Below are 20,997 nucleotides of genomic sequence, written 5' to 3' on the forward strand. Positions count from 1 at the left end.
TTCTTGTTCTTTTCATGTGAATGAATGAATATTTTTAAAATTTCTCAGTGTAAATTTCTAATATGGTAAAAAGCAACAGATAAAAGCCACAGAAACAAAAACTCTATGAGGTCCTCTATAATTTTAAAGAGTGTCAAGGGGATAAGGAGGTCAAAGTCTTGAGAACGTCTTCCCTAAAAATGGCCTGCTGCATTTATGAAGGAAGAAATAAATTGTGTAGCAAGTTCAGGGAGAGAAATAAAACTTTTGTTGAGCTGTGGTTTTCACAAAAGCTTTCTCCTGGTTGAAGTAGAACTCCACTTGGTACTGAAAGTGTAGCCCAGGTGTGGTGGCTCATGCCTGTAATCCCAGCACTTTGGGAGGCAGAGGTGGGTGGATCACCTGAAGTTGGGAGTTCAAGACCAGCCTGACCAACATGGAGAAACCCTGGCTCTACTAAAAATAGAAAAAATTAGCCGAGTGTGGTGGCACATGCCTGTAATCCCAGCTACTTGGGAGGCTGAGGCAAGAGAATTGCTTGAAACCAGAAGGCAGATGTTGCAGTGATCCAAGATTGCACCATGGCATTCCAGCCTGGGCAACAAGAGCGAAATGTGCAGATGAGTTTGCTTGGTCATGGCAAGGAAGGTGTTCCAGGAGGGCAGCTTAACACTTTCAAAGGCTGAGCAGTGGGAGGGAAGGGGGTGAGGTGAATTGGGGAGTGAGGAGCCCAGCCTGGCTTGAATGGAAGATACAGTTTAGATGAGAGATTCTGGGATCAGTGTTGATGACACTCCCAACCCTCAGGGGTCTCTGAAGACAACTTAGAGGCCTCATTGGCCAGTGAAAACCAAATAGTTTGGTTTGTACTCTCTGAATGCTCCCTCCCCCTGCTCCCAGGAGCTGAGACCTCACCCACGGGTCCCCTGTGGGGTGGGAGTCTGTAGTCAACCACAGAGCTGAACAAAATCTAAGCTGTTTCTTTTCTTTGGAAGGCCTCTAGAAACAGGAAGAAAGGCTGTTTTCTAGGATTTGCCAAGAGTTAAGTCATTCCTCGCTGATACAAACAATTTCTCGGGTTACTCTTTGGGGCCCAGGAACATTCATGAACTGTGCAGGGTGTGAACTCTTCAACTCTGAACTTAGACCCCTGGGTTGTCTGCTGGGGCTGGGGCACAGCTTTCTGGCCCTGCCTAGGTTTTAGAGACATGGCCACGCCACAGAGTGGGTGAGACAAGACCTCCTCTGTGGAATCCTCAGAGAAATTCTCATCCAGAGCTATAGTGAGGGGTAGGCTGAGTTCAGTCTTTCTCCTGAGTTAGCTCACTGGATGCCAAGTTTCCAGATGCATGTAGCCAGGCGCTTCATAGGTGAGGTTATGTGCAGGTGTAGAGGCAGTCAAAGAGAGTGCACGAAATCAGGAAAGCAACATTTATTGAATGTATATGATGTGCCATTCCCTGTCCTGAGCACTTTGCATGTATTATCGTACTTAATTCTCATAACCACCTGTAGACTGCAGGTAGTGGTTTACAATAATGCCTCTGGAGCCATCTGTCTGAGTTTGTGTCCTGGTTCTGCCATGTGGCAGATCCTGTTTTCCAGGATGGCTGCAATGATATCTTCCATCCCATGTGCTCTTCTGCAATGGAACCTACTTCCATCTACATTTGGGGTCTATGTCCTCTTCTTTTGAATCTGGGTGACTTGCTTGTAACCAATGGAACATGGCAGAAGTGAACTACAGACTTCCAAGACTGGGTCAGAAAAGGCAGTGATGTTCCCCTTTGTTTGCTGGAACATTCCTGCTGGAGTTTGAGCCATCATGTAAGAAGTGGCCTGAGGCTTCCATGTTGTGAGGAAGCCCAAGCATATGGAGAGGCTGTGGCCAGATGGGGAGGCCATGTGTAGGCGCTGTGGTTGGTTGGCAATCCCAGCTGAGTTTAGTGTTTGAGTCATCTTCATTCAGGTGCCAGATTTGTGAGCGGTATTTAGATTCTTGCTGTTGACTCATCCCTAGCCTTCAAGTCTTCTCATGTGAGGTCCCAGGCACCACAGAGCACAGAGATGCCAACCCTGCCATGGCCCTTCTGAATCCCCAACCCACAGAAACATGAAGACAATGGAATGGTTATTTTATGTCACTAAATTTGGTATCTTTTTTATACAGAAATAATAACTAAAATGTGCCACTAACTTGCTGTGACGCTGGGTGAGTTACTTTACCTTTCTGAGTCTGGGGGTGCTGATCAGGAAATGAAGATGATTATGTATACTCCAGAGAGATCTGGGTATAGTTAGATTAGACATCGAAACTCAGTGCTTAGTACAGTACCTGGTGCATGGTCAAGTGTTTAAGAAAAGTTTTTATTATTAATTTTTGAAGACTCCTTAATAAATAGATATAAAGATAGGAAAGAAATTGCTTTCCATCCCATAGTTTCTTCCTTTGCTCTGCTCCAGTGCTGGGGCCAGAGAGGGAAGGTAAATAAGCGAAATATGCCAATCTCAGAAGAAAAGAGTGCACCATAACGAATTGATGAATGAAACTGACACTTGAGTTCAGAACTAGGGAGTAATAAGGAGGGGTAGGGGTCTGTGGCAAACCAAAATGGTTGTGCATTTCTGAATGGGGCAATCACAAATCAACCCTAGACAACTGTTCTGATGGTGGTGGTCTTTCCCCTCCCTTTCCCTTCTCTCCCCTCCCCTCCCCTCCCCTCCCCTCCCCTCCCCTCCCCTTTTTTGACAGTCTCTTGCTCTGTCACACAAGCTGAAGTGCAGTGGTGTGATGGCCCACTGTAACCCCGAACTCAATGATCCTCTCGCCTCTGTCTCCCTAGTAGCTGGGACCACAAACGTGCACCAACACACCCTGCTAATTTTTAAAATATTTTGTAGAGATAGGCTCTCTCCATGTTGGCCAGGCTGGTCTTAAACTCCTGGCCTCAAGTGATCCTTCCGCCTCAGCCTTTCAAAGTGCTGGGGTGACAGATGTGGGTCACCATACCCGGCTATGCTATGTTAATTGTTAATATACAGAAATGTGGTCCCAGTGTCAGCAGGCCTTCCAATTTTTCAAGAGAGTTATAAGTCCATATTTTATGTGATATTTCCAAGTTCTTAAGAAAAATGTTTAGTGGTTCAAATAAGTATGTCAGTGGGCCACTTTGAGGTGTCAGCTTTAGTGACAGTGTGGTTCTGGGTTACCCATTATGAAACAGGGAGGTAAGACACTACCCATCTCTGCCATGATACTTGCCACACTTTCAATCCTACGTGGGCCCCACTGGGCCATTCTAAACCACCTCTTTAGATCATAGTTTCTCAACCTTCTATAATCTTTTAAAATTTATTGCTCTTCTAAGGAGGTTTTTTAAACATTTTTTTTCTCAATCACCTCCCACCATGAAATCTTAACCCACCAATATTTTGTATATCCCCTTAGGTACTGGATGTATATCTGTACTTCAGACAAAAGAGAGTGGGGTTTTTTTTTACCCCAATCATGCATACTCAGCTGGAGGGTGGGGGATGTCAGGAGGGAGTATGGCCCCCAAAGAGTTGAAAGCTGGCTCTTAATGCCGTAAAAACCTACATATTCTTTTTATGTGTAAAACACAGACATATATTTCATAAAATGAGATATAGTATATCTGTGGTATTAAAATTGCATGGGGGAGGAGGTGGAACTAGGAGAAAAAGTCTTAAAAGGCTTGTTAGGCTGGGCACAGTAGCTCACACCTGTAATCCCAGCGCTTTGGGAGGCTGAGGCAGAAGGATCGCTTGAGGCAAGGAGTTTGAGACCAGCCTGGCTAACATAGTGAGACCCTGTCTCTAATAAAAATATAAAAATTAGTTGAGTGTGGTGGTACGCGTCTGTAGTTCCTGCTACTCGGGAGGCTGAGGCAGGAGAATTGCTTGAATCTGGCAGGCAGAGATTTGCACTGAGCCAAGGTGGTACCATTGCACTCCAGCCTGGGTGACATAGCAAGACTAGACCCCCTCTAAAAAAAAAAAAAAAGGAACCCCCAAACATTCAAAGCAATTTATTTATGTTAAAAACTAATACACTTACGTGGTTCAAAATTCAAACAGTAGGGTCGTTTCATTTTCTGTCATCCTACCCATGTTCCCCAACTAACTATTCCCCTTCTCAGAGACAACTTTGTTACCAGTTTCTTGGGAATCTGTTGTTTTCTTGTTGTTGCTGTAAAAAACTGCCACAAATTTAATAGCTTAAAACAACCCGCATTGATTTTTTTTTTTTTTTTTTTTTTTTTTTTGAGGCAAGCCTGGCTCTGTCACCCAAGCTGGACTGCAGTGGCATGATCTCGGCTCACTGCAACCTCTGCCCCCTGGGTTCAAGCGATTCTCCTGCTTTAGTCTTCCGAGTAGCCGGGATTATAGGCACCCGCCGCCACGCCCGGTTAATTTTTATATTTTTAGTAGAGACGGGGTTTCTCCATGTTGGCCAGGCTGGTCTTGAACTCCAACCTCAGATGATCCACCCGCCTTGGCCTCCCAAAATGCTAGAATTACAGGGATGAGCCACTGTGCTCTGCTGATTATTTTTTAGTTCTGTAGGTTAGATGTCTGACATAGGTCTCACTGACTAAATTCAAGGTGCTCCTTTGTGGAAGCCGGAAGGACCCATTTCCTTCCCTTTCCCAGTCTCTAGACTCCACCTGAATTTCTGAGCTCATAACCTGCTTCCATCTTCAAAGCCAGACCTGGCCAATTGAGTGTTCTTCACGCTGCCTCCCTCTGACACTCTCTTCTACCTCTGCTTTCCACATATCGTTGCAGTTACCCTTGTGATTACACTGAGCCCACCTAGATAACCCAGGATAATCTCCTGATCTTCAGGTCAACTTATTACCAATCTTAATTCCATCTGCACCCTTAATTCCTCCTTGCCACATAGCCTAACATTTTCAAAGGCTCCAGGGATAAGGACTTGGATATCCTTAGGGCACTGTTATTCTGCCATGGTATCTTTTAAGAGATAATCTGTACATATAAGTATGTGTTTTCATTTAAACCCTAATAAAAAGCAGTACTTTATACTCAAATGTGGTACATACCTAATTTTAACCTCCTGTAATGTATAGCCTATTAACTGACTTGGATCTTGACCATCATTTATTTTTAAGGAAATAGAAGGCATAGCACATAATAAAACTAAGTATTGCTTCATGAAACTTTTGTTTCAGTCTTTTGTGGGTGAGTGCATATGTGTGAACTGCGTCATGATATAAAAAACATTTTTTACTATGAGTCACAGTAAAAAATGTTGGGAAGTTATTATTATATAGTTTAGTGGTTATATGAGGTTTTTCTGGGGTTAGACTGTCTGGCTCCATTGCTTACCGGCTGTATGACCTTGAATAACTGACTTAATCTTTCTGAGCCTCAGTCTCCTTGTCTGCAAAATGGAAATAACAGCTGTAATCCATCTTATAGGGTTTATAGGAACATTCAATGGGTTGAAATGTGCTCAGGGCTTAGCACAGTGCTTGGGAGTGATAAGCATGTGTTATTATTATCTTTGCTTTGATTATCCTTCTTCTTCTTTTAAAGGCACGGAGAGGAGGAGATTTTCAGGGGAGAAAGAAGCAAAGTTACATAGGGATTTTTGTACAAATGGGAAGTATGACCTCGGCTCAGAGGATTGCAAATGAGTTTGTAATCTGAGGGGGGCTGATTGTTAAGCCATCAGAAACCTCCAAATCTGAGTACAAATTAGTTTGTCATTCGTTAGGTAGGTCAGTAAGTATTTGTGGAGATCTATTGTGTGTCAGGCCTGTTCCAGAGTGAGGATGTGGCTGGAAACCAGCATGACATCTCCTTGTCCTCGTGGTGTGCACAGGCTAGAGGTGTATAGGCACTCAACAGGTGGGTCATTACAGGTGCATTGGGTGCTATTAAGGAGAAGTACAGAACAGCAAAAACAGGCAAAACGGAGGATTCTGGTATACCCGGGTCGGGGGTGGGGGATGCCCAGGGAATTCTCTGTGGAGATGTATTTGGCCAGCCACCTGTATGGTGAGTACAGGTTACAAGGGTCAAGGGCTTTGGGGTGAGGAGGAGAACTTTGGGTGGACGGCAGGACACATGCAGACTTTGGCATGAGAGGCAATGTGCCCTGATGTGGGGACTGAAGCAGGTTCAGTGTGTCCTGAGGACCTGGAAGGAGGAAGACGTCCAACAGGAGCTGAGAGCATGGGACTCGGGACAGGGGAGTGTTGAGAGTGGGGACACAGAAGAGAGGCTGAGGTCTTTGGGGTGCTTGATGGGGTGAAAGCAGCATTAAGAGCCTGGGGATTCAGGAAGAAGGCCTCCTAAAACACAATGAAACTTGAGATCTGCTTTGTGAAGGCATCCCAGAGTTTAGGGCAGGGGGCGGCTATTCAGAACAGCAGGCCAGGGAGCTGAGGATTGAAGGCCTGGAAGAAATGAGGAGACCCCTCATCTGCTTTGGACCAGCTGCCCAAGAAGCTCCAGGCTCTGCAGTACATTCTGGAAAAATTCTGAAGGCTCGCCAATGTCAAGATCTGTGGGTAAGAACTAAAGCTAAAATTTCATTAGGATCAATGTCAAGGTCAGCCTGTGGTTATTCATGTATTCAACAAGTGTTTGTCAAATGCTGCTTTAAAGTCAGAGAGGCCTGGGTTGAAATCTGGAGTCTGTTACCTATTAAGTTCCTAAGAAGTGTTTACTTTGTGCCTCAGTTTCCTAGCCTGTAACTTGGGGATGACAATACTGCCATCCCCAATACCTAAACGGTTGGAAGCATTAATGTCGAGAAGAGAAGGAACTTATCACATTGTAGGCTCCCAGGAACTGTGTGTTCTGGATTCTAGACTAGACTTAGAGTACACAGAAATGAAAAAGCCAGGTTTCTGGCCTCAAGTAGCTGCAGTATTTGGGGGAAGATAATTTCTGTACGCCAGGATTAGGTACCCCGTAATGGAAGCATTGGAGCCTATGGAAACAGAGAGGGGATCTCTGGGTGAAAAAATCAACTGTCAATGAATTCATAGGTTACTTCTCAGAGTTACTTGGGTCCCTTTGAGCTATAAGTGACAGAAACTCAACTAAAGCTGACCTGTATTGGTTTATACAACAGATAAATCCAGAGGTAATGGCTTCAGGCTTGACTGAATCCAGGTGCTTAATCCTAAAGTCCTGCTCTCACTCCATCTTTCTGATCTGTTTACCTCTGCCTTAGCTTCATTCTCAGGCAGGCTTGTGTTAGAAAGTTGCCTCCAGTAGCCCCAGGCTTATTTCCTGCCAGCCTAACCACTCCAGTGGAAAGAGAGCTTTTCTTCCCCTAGTAAATCCAGACAAATTCCAAGCACTGAGTCTCATTCCATTGGCTGAGTCATGTGTCCATCCCTGAAATGATCCCCGGGGCCAGGGGAATAAACTATGATGATTGGCCCTTCTTGAGTCACATGCTCAGCCTTAGAGTCTGAGTAGGAGGGCAGCTAGGCAGGGTTCAGACCCACGAAATCACATGGCTCTGCTGTCCTCTGTCAGTTTTACTCTGAAGGATGCTGTCACCAAGAGGTGGCAAATATACCCTCCTCTTTGTTCTTCTGCTTTCCAAAGAAGAGAAAAGACAGTGCTGCTTGAGTGATTTATCAAAGCGGAGGAGGGGCACATACACCAATAGCAGGAACAGCACAAAATAACTGAGAGGTAGAGTTTCAGGGTGCTAAAGCACAGAGGAACACAAGAAATTTATAATAAGAGTTATCAGTGGCTAAATACTGCCTCCCATATCCAATATTTGTTAGAGTTATGAAGGAAGATTGATATTTCTGCTTGGGTCATGCTTCTTTATTTTTATTTTTAAACTAATTAATTATTTTATTTTTTTTTGAGACAGAGTCTCACTTTGCCAGGGCTGGAGTGCAGTGGCGTGATCTCAGCTGACTGCAACCTTCATCTCCTGGACTCAAGCGAATCTCCTGCCTCAGCCTCCTGAGTAGCTAGGATTAAAGGTGCCTGCCACTACGCTCAACTAATTTTTTGTATTTTTAGTAGGGACAGGGTTTCACCACGTTGGCCAGGCTGGTCTCGAACTCCTGACCTCGTGATTGGCCCATCTCAGCCACTCAAATTGCTGGAATTACAGGCATGAGCCACCGCACCCGGCCGGGTCATGCTTCTTTAAGTGGAACACTGGTTGTTAAATATAGGGGTTCATGGATGTGTAAGAGTTACATATAAATTTGAAATTCTTCTCTCAGTTTCTTTTTTTTCTTTTTTATAGCTTTCGTTTTATGTTCGAGGGTACATGTGCTTGTCACATAGGTGAACACATATCACGGGGGTTTGTCGTACATACGATTCAAACACCCAGGTATTAAGCTCAGTACCCAATAGTTATCTTTCCTGCTCCTGTCACTTCTCCCACCCTCAAATAGACTCCAGTGTCTGTTGTTTGCTTCTTTGTGTGCGTAAGTTTTTATCATTTAGCTCCCACTTATGAGTGAGAACACACAGTATTTGGTTATCTGCTCCTGCATTAGTTTGCTAAGGATAATAGCCTCCAGCTCCATCCATATTCCCACAAAAGATGTAATCTTGTTATTTTTATGGCTGCATAGTATTCCATGGCACATATGCACCACATTTTCTTTATCCAATCTGTCATTGATGAGCATTTAGGTTGATTTCATGTCTTTGCTGTTGTGAATAGTGCTGCAATGAACATTTGTGTGCATGTGTCTTTATGGTAGAATGCTTTATATTCCTCTGGGTATATACTCAATAACAGGATTGCTGGATTGAATAGTAGTTCTACTCTTAGCTCTTTGAAAATTCACCATACTGCTTTGCACAACAGTTGAACTAATTTACACTCCTACCAACAGTGTACAAGTGTTCCCTTTTCACTGCAACTTTGCCAGTATCTGTTATTTTTTTTACTTTTTACTAATAGCTATTCTGACTGGTATGAGATGGTATCTCATTGTAATTTTGATTTGCATTTTTCTAATGATCAGGGATATTGAGCTTTTCTTCATAGGCTTGTTGGCCTGATGTATATTCTTTTGAAAAATGTCTGTTCATGTCCTTTTCCCACTTTTTAGTGAGGTAGTTTTTCTCTTGTAACTTTGTTTTAGCTCCTTGTAAATGCTGGATATAGACCTTTGTCAGATGCATAATTTGCAAATATTTTCTCTCATTCTGTAAGCTGTCTGTTTACTCTGTTGATAGTTTCTTTTGCTGTGCAGAGGCTCTTAAGTTTAATTAGATCTGACTTGTCAATTTTTGCTTTTGTCGTGATTGCTTTTGGTGTCTTTGTTATAAAAATCTTTGCCCATTCCTATGTCCAGGATGGTATAGGTTTCTCCCAGGGCTTTTTTTTTTTTTTTCAAATAGTTTTGGATTTTACATTTAAGCCTTTAATCCATCTTGAGTTGATTTTTGTGTATGGTGCAAAGAAGGGGTCCAGCTTCAATCTTCTGTATATGGCTAGCCAGTTACCTAGCACCATTTATTGAATAGGGAGTCTTTTTCATGTTGTTTTTGTCAGCTTTGTGTAGCCTTATTTCTGGATTCTATTCTGTTCCATTGATTTATGCATCTGGTTTTGTACGAGTGCCATGCTGTTTTATTTACTGTAGCCCTGTAGTATAGTTTGAAATCAGGTAACATGATGCCTCCAGCTTTGTTCTTTTTGCTTAGGATTGCCTTGGCTATTCAGGATCTTTTTGGTCCCAAATGAATTTTAAAATACTTTTTCTAGTTCTGTGAAGAATGCCATTGGTTGTTTGATAGGAATAGCACTGAATCTGTAAATCACTTTGGGCAGCAACCATTTTAATGATATATATTCTTCCTATCCATGAGCATGGATGTTTTGCCATTTGTTTGTGTCTTCTTTAATTTCTTTGAATAGTGTTTTATCATTCTTATTGCAGAGATCTTTCCCCTCCCTGGTTAGCTGTATTCCCAGATATTATCTTCTTTTGGTGGCATTTGTGAATGGGATTGTCTTTCTGATTTGGCTCTCAGTTTAGCTGTTGTTGGTGTGTAGGAATGCTAGTGACTTTTGTATATTTATTTTGCATCCTTCAACTTGGCCAAAGTTAGTTATCAGTTGGAGGAGCTTTTAGGCCTTCTCTCAGTTTCTTATCTGAAGCCATGTGCTTCCACTAGGGCATTTATAGGGAAGAAGACTAACAACAAACTAGCAGATATAACATAAGACAAAATGAATACAAATAAAATAAATAAAGCAGGTGCAGTGCTCAGGCAGACAGGCTCCTGTGCCTGTGGGGACACACAGTCCAGGCTGGGTGACGTGTGTGGTGACCATTTTAATGGTTCATTTTACATGCCAACTTGACTGGGCCAGGGGTGCCTAGATATGTGATCAAACATTATTCTGGGTGTTTCTGTGAGGAAATTTTGAATGAAGTTACATTTAAATCTATAGACTGAGCAAAGCAGATGGCCCTCCCTAATGCGGGTGGGCCCCATCCAATCAGTACAAGGCCTCAATAGAATAAAAAAGGACTGACTCTCCCTGGAGTGAGAGCGAATTCCTCACGCCTGACTGCCTTTGAACTTGGACATTGGCTTTTTCCTGCTTTTGGACTTGAACTGAAATGTCGGCTCCTCCTGGACCGTGTGTCTGCTGGCCTTTGGACTGGAACTACCCCATTGGTTCTTCCTTCTTGAGCCTTCAGCTTGTGACTCAATTGGCAGATCTGGGGACTTGCCAGTCTTTATAATCACATGAGCCTCTATTTATATCTCCTATTGGTTCTTTTCCTTTGGAGAGTCCTGAATAATACCACTGTCACTGCCTTATTGTGTGTCAGGAGTTGTGCTGGGTGCTTTATAGGCTTTGTTCTATTTTTCCTACATTGCTACCCTGGAAGTGAGGCATGTCCTTATTTGCAGATAAGAACTGGAGGCTCACCAAGGTCGGTAAGTGATTTGTCTATGTCCCTGGCTGCTAAGCAGCAGAGCTGATATTTCACTCCAAATTCCCTTCCTAACTTACCATACTGGAAGCACAAACCCAGACTCTGGGAGCAAAGAAACAAAGTTGGTTCTTTGCAGGGGGAAAATGACCTAGAAAATTCTCTTGTGAGGAAAAATAAAGGAAATCATGTGCGTCAGTATGAAAGAGGAAATACAATTACAAATATAGAAAAAAGTAAAATAATTATAAGAAAAAACCACGGAACTTCAAAGCAAAACCATGGAAAATGTAGGGAATATAAGCTATCTTTAAGCAAAACATAACTGGTCAAAATTGACTCAAGAGGTCAAAAATATAAAAAGACAACAAACCAGAAGAAAAAGCAAAACATTATTAAACGTTTACCAAAATGGGCTGGGCATGACGGCTCATGCCTGTAATCCCAGCACTTTGGGAGGCTGAGGCAGGCGGATTGTTTGAAGCCAGGAGTTTGAGACCAGCCTGAAGAATATAAGGAGACTCTGTCACCATAAAACAAACAAATAAACAAACTGGGCATAGAGGGTGTGTACCTGTAGTCCCAGCTACTTGGGAGGCTGAGCAGGAAGGATTACTTCAGCTCAAGAGTTTTAGGCTGCCATGAACTATGTTTATGCCACTGAACTCTAGCCTGGGCAACAGAGCAAGACTCTGTCTCAAAACAATAACAACAAACAAAAAAAATTTACCAAAATATTATTCAAAGTGCTTCAGTCTACAAAACGTGATGCAAAGTTCCCCAAATCATTTATCCAAAATAAAGACCAATCTTCATGCTAAGGTTTGGCATTCCGAATACAATTAGGAAAACAAATCGTTTGCTTATGAATAAAGATCATGTTCACTTATGAATAAAGATGCTAAAATTCTCAATAAAGTGTCAGCAAATATAATTCAGTGGCATATTAAAAGAATATTATATTATGAGCAAATAATATGTGTTTCAGGGGGGCAAGAATGGCTCATCATTAGGAAAGCTGGCAGAATTGATTACATCAGCATATTAAGGGAGAAAAGCCAGACTTTATATTTGAAAAATGCTGGAGCAGCATTTGATAAAATTCTACAGCTGTTTCCAGAAAGAAACTACATGAATAAAATAAAAATACTTAGTACAAACTAACAGTAGACATAGGATGAGGTTGGTGCACAAGTGACTGTGGTTCTTGTTATTACTTTTAATGGAAAAGATCGCAATTGCTTTTGCATCAATCTAATATTTTACCATGAAACATGAATTAGTCCCAATAAAATGAGAAATAAGACAGGATGGCTACTGTCTACACTGTCCTTTCAAAGTTTATAGCTAATACAATTATATAAGGAAATAAAGTAAGTAGTATAAATATTTGAAATTGCCATTTTTTTTGCAGATGATATAATTGTAAACATAGAACATTTAAAAGAATGTACTTACAAAATAGTATTCACATGAGTATTTGATTTTCATAAATGGCAATTTATAGATTGCTTGAATCTGTACTAAATATGAAGACACCAATAGCTTTTTTTTTTATTAGAAATAGGCATGAACACTGAAAAATATTTCATTTATAACAGTGATCAAAACTATAAATACAAAGAAATTTAACAAGAAAAGTAAAAGACCCATATGGAAATGATTGTAGGATTTTAATTGGAGAACAAAAACTAAACGCCTAAATAAAAGGAATATATGGAGAGAGAAGAACAAATAGATTAATAGAACATTATAGGCACTCCATAAATTAATCTGAGTGCATTTGGGAAATTTATGTATATGTATTTATATGTATAAATTTATGTATATATATTTTAAATATATATGTAGGTGGCATTTATATTCAACAGAAACAGGCTACTTCATTTACAAATGGTGCTGACACAAGAGTCTGTCCATTAATAAGAAGGTAGGTTAGACTCTACCTCATACTATCATATATAACAAAATAATTGTAGATGGATCAATATCTAAATGTAGGAATACAGCAAAAACATTTGAATAATACATCAGAGAATATTTATATATGCTCAGGATCACACGGGGGGATTTGCAACAAAAACTGACAGGTGAAGATATAATGTCCCTAATCTATTGAGATCTCCTAGAAATTGGCAAGAAAAAGATAAACATTTAAATAGTAAAATAGACAAAGTGTATTCACAGAATGACCAACATGCATGAAAACATTTGTAACCTTGCTCATGGTCAAAAATATCTAGATGTAATAGAGTATTTTATACTCCTTTGTTGATAAAAATTGAGAAGACTGACAACATTCCAGGTTGGTGAAGATGGGAAGGAACCATCATACCTTCCTGATGAAATGTGAATTGCTACAATGATTCTTGAAGTATTGTTAGAAAGTATTATTAAAGTATTATGAAAGTGTTATTACATTTAAAATGCTTGGCTAATTTTTGTCTTTTTCGTAGAGATGAGGTTTCACCAATGTTGGCTAGGCTGGTCTTAAACTGCTGACCTCAAGTGATCCACCCAGACTCCAGCCTGGGTGACAGAGATACTTTGTCTCAAGGATAAATAAATAAATAAATAAATAAATAAAATGCTTGGAACCTTTGACCCAGAAGTCTCACATTTGGGAACCCAGCCTACATAACAAATTATCCTATATACTACATAAATAAAATGATCAATATGGGATATATCACTAAGGATTCTTATTGCAGCATTGATTATACAGACACAAATTGAGCACCAGCTAAATGTCTTGATGAACACAGTGTAATAATTTGATAAATTGTATTTTATTCATATCATGACTTCTATGTTGTAGTTTGAATTGGATCAATATATGTCAACCTGGAGAGGGGTCCACAATGCATATGATTAATCAGATTTTGGAAAGGGTGAGAAACTGATTTATGTGACTGTTTGTTGGCATTTGTTTGTATAAGCATGGAGGGAAAAACGTGTATGGGAAGATTCTCACCCAGCTATTAAAGCTTAAGGTGTGAATTGTTGCTGTTTTAACTAATCTCTGTTGATTGATTTGTTTCAAACAGCTTGGACTGGTTTTGTTGTTAGAAAGAAAAATACAATTATACATAAAGACATGCTTACACACACATATATGTTAAAAGAAACTTGAAATAAATGTTGCGTAAACTTCGAATGCATCAGTGTAGTATACTACATTTAGCCAGTTTTCTATTGTTAGACATTTAGTTGATTTGCAAATTTTTACATTTATAAAAATAGTGCAATAGATTATCTTTGCGCATTTATCTTTGCATATGTCATCTATTCATTCAAGTTGTCATTCAATTTTGTGTCCATTATATACCAGGTGAGGGAAAGACAACCCTCATAGGATTGCCATTCAGGTTGTGAGATACGACTTAATCTATAACTCAAGATTTGTAAAATACTATGTCCAGCAGTGAAGAATAATAAAACTGGGTAAGAAAAGAGAGTGATGGGAGAGAAGGAGCAGAAGTTTCCTCTTTTAGATAAGCTGGTCAAGGGAAACCTTGATGACAAGGTGACGTTGGAGCAGGAACCTGAAGGAAGACAGGGAGTGAGAGCAGTGTTCAAATATATAAAGAAAAAAATAGACATAATTCAGTCTTTCTAACCAGAGATGCTTTTTTTTGTTTGTTTTTTGTTTTGTTTGTTTTGAGACAGAGTCTCGCTCTGTCTCCCAGGCTGGAGTGGGGTGGCGAAATCTCAGTTCACTGTAACCTCTACCACCCGGGTTCAAGCGATTCTCCTGTCTCAGCCTCTGGAGTAGCTGGGACTACAGGCAGCACCCACCACCATGCCCAATTAATTTTTATATTTTCAGTAGAGGCGGGGTTTCACTGTGTTGACCAGGCTGGTCTTGAACTCTTGACCTCAAATGATCCACTCATTTCCGCCTCCCAAAGTGCTGGTATTACAGGCATGAGCCACCACGCCTGGCCACTTCTATGCAACATTTTGATGTTTTCTTTTCAGTTATCTTTCTATGCAGTTTTTTTTTAAAGCATACAATTTAAATGATGCAGTATATAAATTTTTATATTCTTTTTCTCTCCTTCCCTCAGACTTTATATTGTATTTTCTTGTGCTCTAAATATGTCTTTCTGATTATTTCCTTAGGATGATTTCCTGAGAGTGATATTGTGGATTCAAAGTATATATGCTTTAACATTTTGATAGTCACTCTCCAGAAATATTGTACTATTTTACCTTCCCACCAGCAGTATAGAAAACTTCCTGTTTCTGCACATTTTTGCCAACACTGTGTATGGGCTCTTTAAAATTTTTGTCATTCTCACCTTACTGTTTTTGTTAAAAAGAAGGAAACAAATTTCATGGTTGCTTTCCTTCTTTCTTTGGTTATTTGTGGAAGTTAACAACCCCCTCATTCCCTGCAAAAGAAAAATACAGACGCGTTTAGAAAATCATTTCTTTCTTCTGGCAACAAATAGTCAGAGCTTCCTTTGTACCCAGCATTGTGTTTCTGCAGATGGGGGTCATGGAATTGCAGTGCGAAGAGAGAATGGAGAGATCTGGTACAACATCATTTTGCAGAGGAAAAAATGTAAGCCCAGAGTCCAGTGGTTTGCCCAAGTCACATAGTGAATTAGTTGAAGGTCTGGGACTAGAACTTGGGTCCGAATGCTCTCTTTAGTATAAAACACTGCTTCTAAAAACAAAACAAAGATCACTGTGGCCTATTTAACTGGAAAACTATGATTTGGTGGGGGCGTGGGGGTGGGCTGGAAGTGAGGTTGGAGGGATGGAAAGCGGTGAGCCAAACCTCAGTAGCTGTGGGGACCAGGCTCTGCAGCAGAGGGGCGGCTGCAAATGTGACATTCTGCAGTTGATCCCCAGAGTTTGGGGAGAAAAGTAAGCGTCAGGAAATTAGCTTTGTTGGCTGTCTTTGTCATTCTGAACCTCTCACCCTACTTCTTCCCCGCCCTCCCAGACCCATTTCAGAAATCCGGTCCCATTTTTCTTGCCTCTGACCCTGGTGGCTGAAGTTTCTCTCGGTATCATAAAACCTGGGGTTGTAAAATTCATATTGTAACTTTAAGAGCCACATCTGTTTTAATCATTTTTTTTCCTGTTTCAAGAACACAACGGGATTTTAATGGCGGCAATAAAATGGAAAAGTTGAAGGAAATTATCACAGATTTGTAAAGCTATAACGCAGGTTCCTGGACTCATGTGAGCAGTCAAATTACAAAGAAGTAACCCAATTGCTTTTATTGCAGGCAGATCTCTGGTTTAAGCATTTCTCAGTTTAATCTATTGATGAGGATTAGCATTTTATTCACTTCGGCACTCATAAGAACCTTGGTACATATTATCCAACAGGCCAGATTGGTGGGAATCGTGAATCGCAGAGATGCAGAGAAATAGCATGAGGCAAAAAATACTGGGTCTTGCAAGTCAGGCAGACCTGGTTATAATCCTGAGCCCACCGTCTTTAGCCGGATATGTGGCTTTAGGTAAAGTCCTACTTTCTGTTAATTTTGCCTTTTTTTTTTTAATATAGTGATATGTGAGCAAGTTTTGCAGTGAAATTATACAAAGAAATCACTCAGCGTGAAGCCAGGCAAACAGTAGTTGCTTACTAAAAGGTTACCGTCATCTGGTTCTCCTTTTGATGAATAAGCTATCTGAAGCAGCCACTGGTGCTGCTCCTTCTCTATCCTCTTGTACTGTCTTCCTCTCACCAAAAATGCTTACTGCAAACACCTGCACTTCTCCACCTGAGGCTCTTTTTCTGGCCCCTGGAGCACGCTTGGCTCATGCTCAGAGCAAGCCAGAAGTGCTGATGGGTTCATGCCTCAGAAGCAGCTCTCAACCAATCACAAATCGGGGGTGGAGGATAAATACCTCCACTCCCTCTCCCCACAGGTGGGATCACTCTAAGGCACATATTTTGTGCTGCCTCCCCAAGCACCCCAGTGGGATTAAGCTCTATTTGTTCACAGTGAAAACCTGCTTGGTAATATACCCTGTATTGGTTTCCTTTTCTTCTGTGTCTTATGTACAAGGAGAAAGAGATGAGAAGGAGTAGGCGAGGGATAAGGAAATGGTCCCTCAATGTCCTAGTGACTTTTAATTGCCAGTACCTGCATCTTTACCTGGGGTTTCTTCTTCCCCTAAAACTGAAAGGACTTGCTTCTGGTTGGAAGAAGTGCCCATGATTCAACACTGCGCCCCCCTCCCCAGTACATCTCAACCAATGACTCTCAGGAGTTAGTGTATCAATATCCCAACTCCCTCAAAGTGTGGGCAGAATAATTTTGAGGTGGGTGCTTTGCACTGCTTCCCAGAGTTTGTTGGAGGGATGAAGCTGTCTGTGGTCACCTGCTGCCGTGGCTGACTTGATAAGGCACACTGTATCTGCTGACTTTTCTCCTCTGTCTTCTTTCCTGCTTCTTCCTGATTTATCATCTCCCATCTCTTAAATAAACTACATACCCTTACAACCCCTTCTCAGTGATTGCTTTCAGGAAAACGGAAATGTGAGATATCTCTGATATTTGAGTGATGAGAAGTCAGGTTTGAAAAGAATTGGGTAAGAGTGGAATAAAAAAGGTGCATAGATGTTTTATTTATTAATTATTTATTTAGTGATGCCATTTTCTGAGACGTGGAAGACGGAGGGGGAATAGGAAGGAACTGAAGACTGCAACATCACAGTTAAGAGCATGGACTCTGGAGCCAGACCCTTGGGTTCGTGTCCCAGCATTGCCGTTTAACATCTGCAGGAACTTAGGTAAGCCTCTGAGTCCCTTAATGCCTCAGTTTCTTCATCTGTAAAATGGAACTGCAAGCTGTACTTCAGGGGGTCCTGAGGAGGACTGAGTGAGTTACAGTCTGTAAAGCACCTGGAACTGCCTCATAGAGTAGCCACTGTAATGATTACTACCAGTAGTTTTGTGATTAGTATTACTGCTTTAGACATGTTAAGATTGAGATGCCCATTGACATCCAATGATATCTGGTCCAAGTGCTCCCTAGTCTCTGGGGACAACATAGTGAGAGAGATAATAACAGACATGAAAGAGTCTTGGAAACTCTTTGTTTACCTGTCTGTCTGCCCCTTTGAGCTCCAGAGACCACGACTAACTCGTTTTGGTCCCAGGGTTTGACTCAGGGCTGCTCAGAGCAGTGACTTAGGGTAGCCACTGAGAATGGAAATAAATGAAAGAATGAGCATGTCTTGCTGACCACAGGTAAGGGAACATTCATGAGATTATTTCTGTGGAGTCCCAGATCTAGTCCATGGAGGAGCTGCTGTCGTTGCCCCCAAGGCAGCTCTAGAGTTTTTTAGAGTTTGTCTACCCCAGAGTTAAAAGGTTTTCCTGAGAATGAATTGCTGGGGCTTTGCAGATCTGAGATAAGGCAGCTCTCAGAGTCTGCAGTAACCTGAGCTGCCCAGGCTTGGCAGAGGCGTCTGGGAAGCTCTCACAAGAAAGGGAGAACAGAAAGCCAGCCCAGGTAGGCATGCCAGCTCCTGGCTCCTCCCAGGTGAGGGCCCAAATATGGGGATAATGACCTTTTGCTGAAAGCAGCTTAATCCCAAAAGGTGCTTGAAAAAACGGAGCCTGCTGTCAGTGGAAGCATCAGTTGGTGCCACCCTCTGCAAAGGCAAATTAATGATACCAGCACCTTGTTGAGTCATTTTGGAGCCTGAGGCCAAAGGGAAAATGTGCAGGCTTCATATATATGACTTTAAAATTTTATTATTATTATTTTTGAGACAGGATCTCACTGCATCACCTACGCTGGAGTGCAGTGGCTCTATCATGGCTCACTGCAGCCTCAAGCTCCCAGGCTTAAGCAATCCTCCTACCTCAGCCTCCTGAGTAGCTGGGACTACGGACATTTGCAACAATGCCCAGTTAGCCTATATATATATATATATATATATATATATATATATATATATATATATTTTAGTTTTTTTTTTTCAAAGTTAATTCTTTCCAGAGGTATATTTTGAAAATATTAGTGATGAGTTTGGCTCCATTGAAGCCAGCAAAGTAAAATTAATACAAATTCTGCTTGGGGAATAGATAAAATAAAACATAAGTAATTCTGTGTGTTTTAATACACTTACTTTTAACTTTTCAGTATATATTTTTCAACTACTTTAATGATCTGGGAGAAAATGACCATTAAAGCATACATTAAAATGTGCGCATAAAGGCATGCTTTTCCTTTGGCCACAGGCTCCACGAGGCCAATATGGCACTGTCAGAAGCTGTCTTTAAAATTTTGATATTTTGCTCATGGATAGTTTTTAGCATTAATTTTGATTTTTTAAAATATTGCAACAATGTATCTCGATTACTGAGTTTTTGGGGCATCCTGTTAAATTTCGTGCCAGAATGCTTCACTCACCTCACCCTACTTCTGATCCCGCTTGTCCCAAACCATATGGGGCCTTACCCAGCAAATGCCACCCCTAGGGCTTGACACAAGGGGAACTGTCACTCCAGCCAGAAAGGAGTGGGTTCAAGAGTGCTTGCTGCAGCATCGGGAACCAGCCCCAGCCCTTAGAAGAGGACCACTTAAATGTTGCCATAGGGTGGCATATTCCACAGCTGTTAAAAAGAATATTACTTTGAATTTTCCAACACAGAAAACATCTAAGAAATATCAAGGAAGAAAGTTACAAAACCATACCTACAATAAAGCTCCTATTTCTATTTGCTCTGTTGGAAATGTTTTTTGTTAATCTCACAACTTTCCTACAAGGTTATAGATAAGCAAACTGGGGTCCAGAGAAGTTAAGTATTTTTCCCAGGGACACACAGCAGGGAAACAAGAATCAGGTTTTTCAGCACAGGAAGTCTAGGCCCAGAGTCCAATATTTTAGTTTCTAAGTGAAACTGCTTCTATTTGATTCTGGAATCTATATTTATGTATACTATATATATATGTATGTATATATATATATATATAGTGTAGAAAAAAATCATGGGGCAGCTGAGCACGGTGGCTCACACCTGTAATCTCAGCACTTTGGGAGGCCAAGGCGGGTGGATCACTTGAAGCCAGGAATTTGAGACCACCCTGGCCAACATGGTGAAAGCCTGTTTCTACTAAAAATACACAAATTAGCTGGGCATGGTGGCACGTGTCTGCAATACCAGCTACTCAGGAGGCTAAGGCAGGAGAATAGCTTGAACCTGGGAGGTGGAGGTTGCAGTGAGCCACTGCGCTCAGCCTGGGCAACAGAGTGAGATTCCATCTCAAAAAAAAAAAAAAAAAAAAAAAAAAAATTATGGGGCAAAACACAAAACTGTTATCAATGGTGATCTCAGGTAGAGGTGAAATTTAGCTTGTAATCTTACATAATTAGATAAAATGTGGATTCTTAACAGTGAGTAGTATGTATTACTTGTATAATAAGAAATAAGAGGTGGGGCATAATCCCAGCACCTTGGGAGGCCAAGGTGGGAGGATCAAAAGGTCAGGAGATTGAGACCACCCTGGCCAAGATGGTGAAACCCTGTCTCTACTAAAAATACAAAAAATAGCTGGGCATGGTGGTGCGTGTCTGCAATACCAGCTACTTGGGTGGCTGAGGCAGGAGAATTGCTTGAACCAGGGAGTGAGACGTTGCAGTGAGCTAAGAACAGTCTACTGCACTCCAGCCTGGTGACAGAGCGAGACTCCATCTCAAAAAAAAAAAAGAAAAAAATTAAGAAAAATATTTACTAGGTGTTTCCTGTTTGTCAGGTCCTAGGCTAGTTTCCTGCATTGTCTCATTTAACTCCTGCAATCGCCTTTTATTATACCATTCTACAGATGAGAAAACTGATGTTGGCAAGGGTGAAGTGACCTGATCAAGCTCAAAAGAGCTCAAAAGAGATGTCGCCAGAGCTCAAACTCAGGATTCCCCAAATTAAGATTACACTGGCTGTGCCCAGTGGCTCACAAGTATAGTCCCAGCACTTTGGGAGACCCAGGCAGGAGGATTGCTTGAGGCAGGAGTTCAAGACCAGCCTGGGCACCACAAGGAGACTCCATGCCTACAAAAATAAAAAAATTAGCCAGGCATGGTGTC

The 20,997-nt window shown here is 41.3% G+C and overlaps 1 long non-coding RNA gene across 1 annotated transcript; it reads left to right on the forward strand.

The window, feature by feature from the left end:
* Window positions 1–11,509: 11,509 nt before the first annotated feature.
* Window positions 11,510–20,584, forward strand: LOC116540244. Its single transcript, XR_004264361.1, has 3 exons — window positions 11,510–11,581; window positions 15,411–15,416; window positions 20,570–20,584. It is a non-coding gene; the product is annotated as an uncharacterized LOC116540244 (long non-coding RNA).
* Window positions 20,585–20,997: the final 413 nt, after the last annotated feature.

This window comes from Sapajus apella, unplaced genomic scaffold (assembly GCF_009761245.1).
Source record: "Sapajus apella isolate SASKATOON/1434 unplaced genomic scaffold, GSC_monkey_1.0 scaffold137, whole genome shotgun sequence".
Classification (NCBI taxonomy): Eukaryota; Metazoa; Chordata; class Mammalia; order Primates; family Cebidae; genus Sapajus; species Sapajus apella.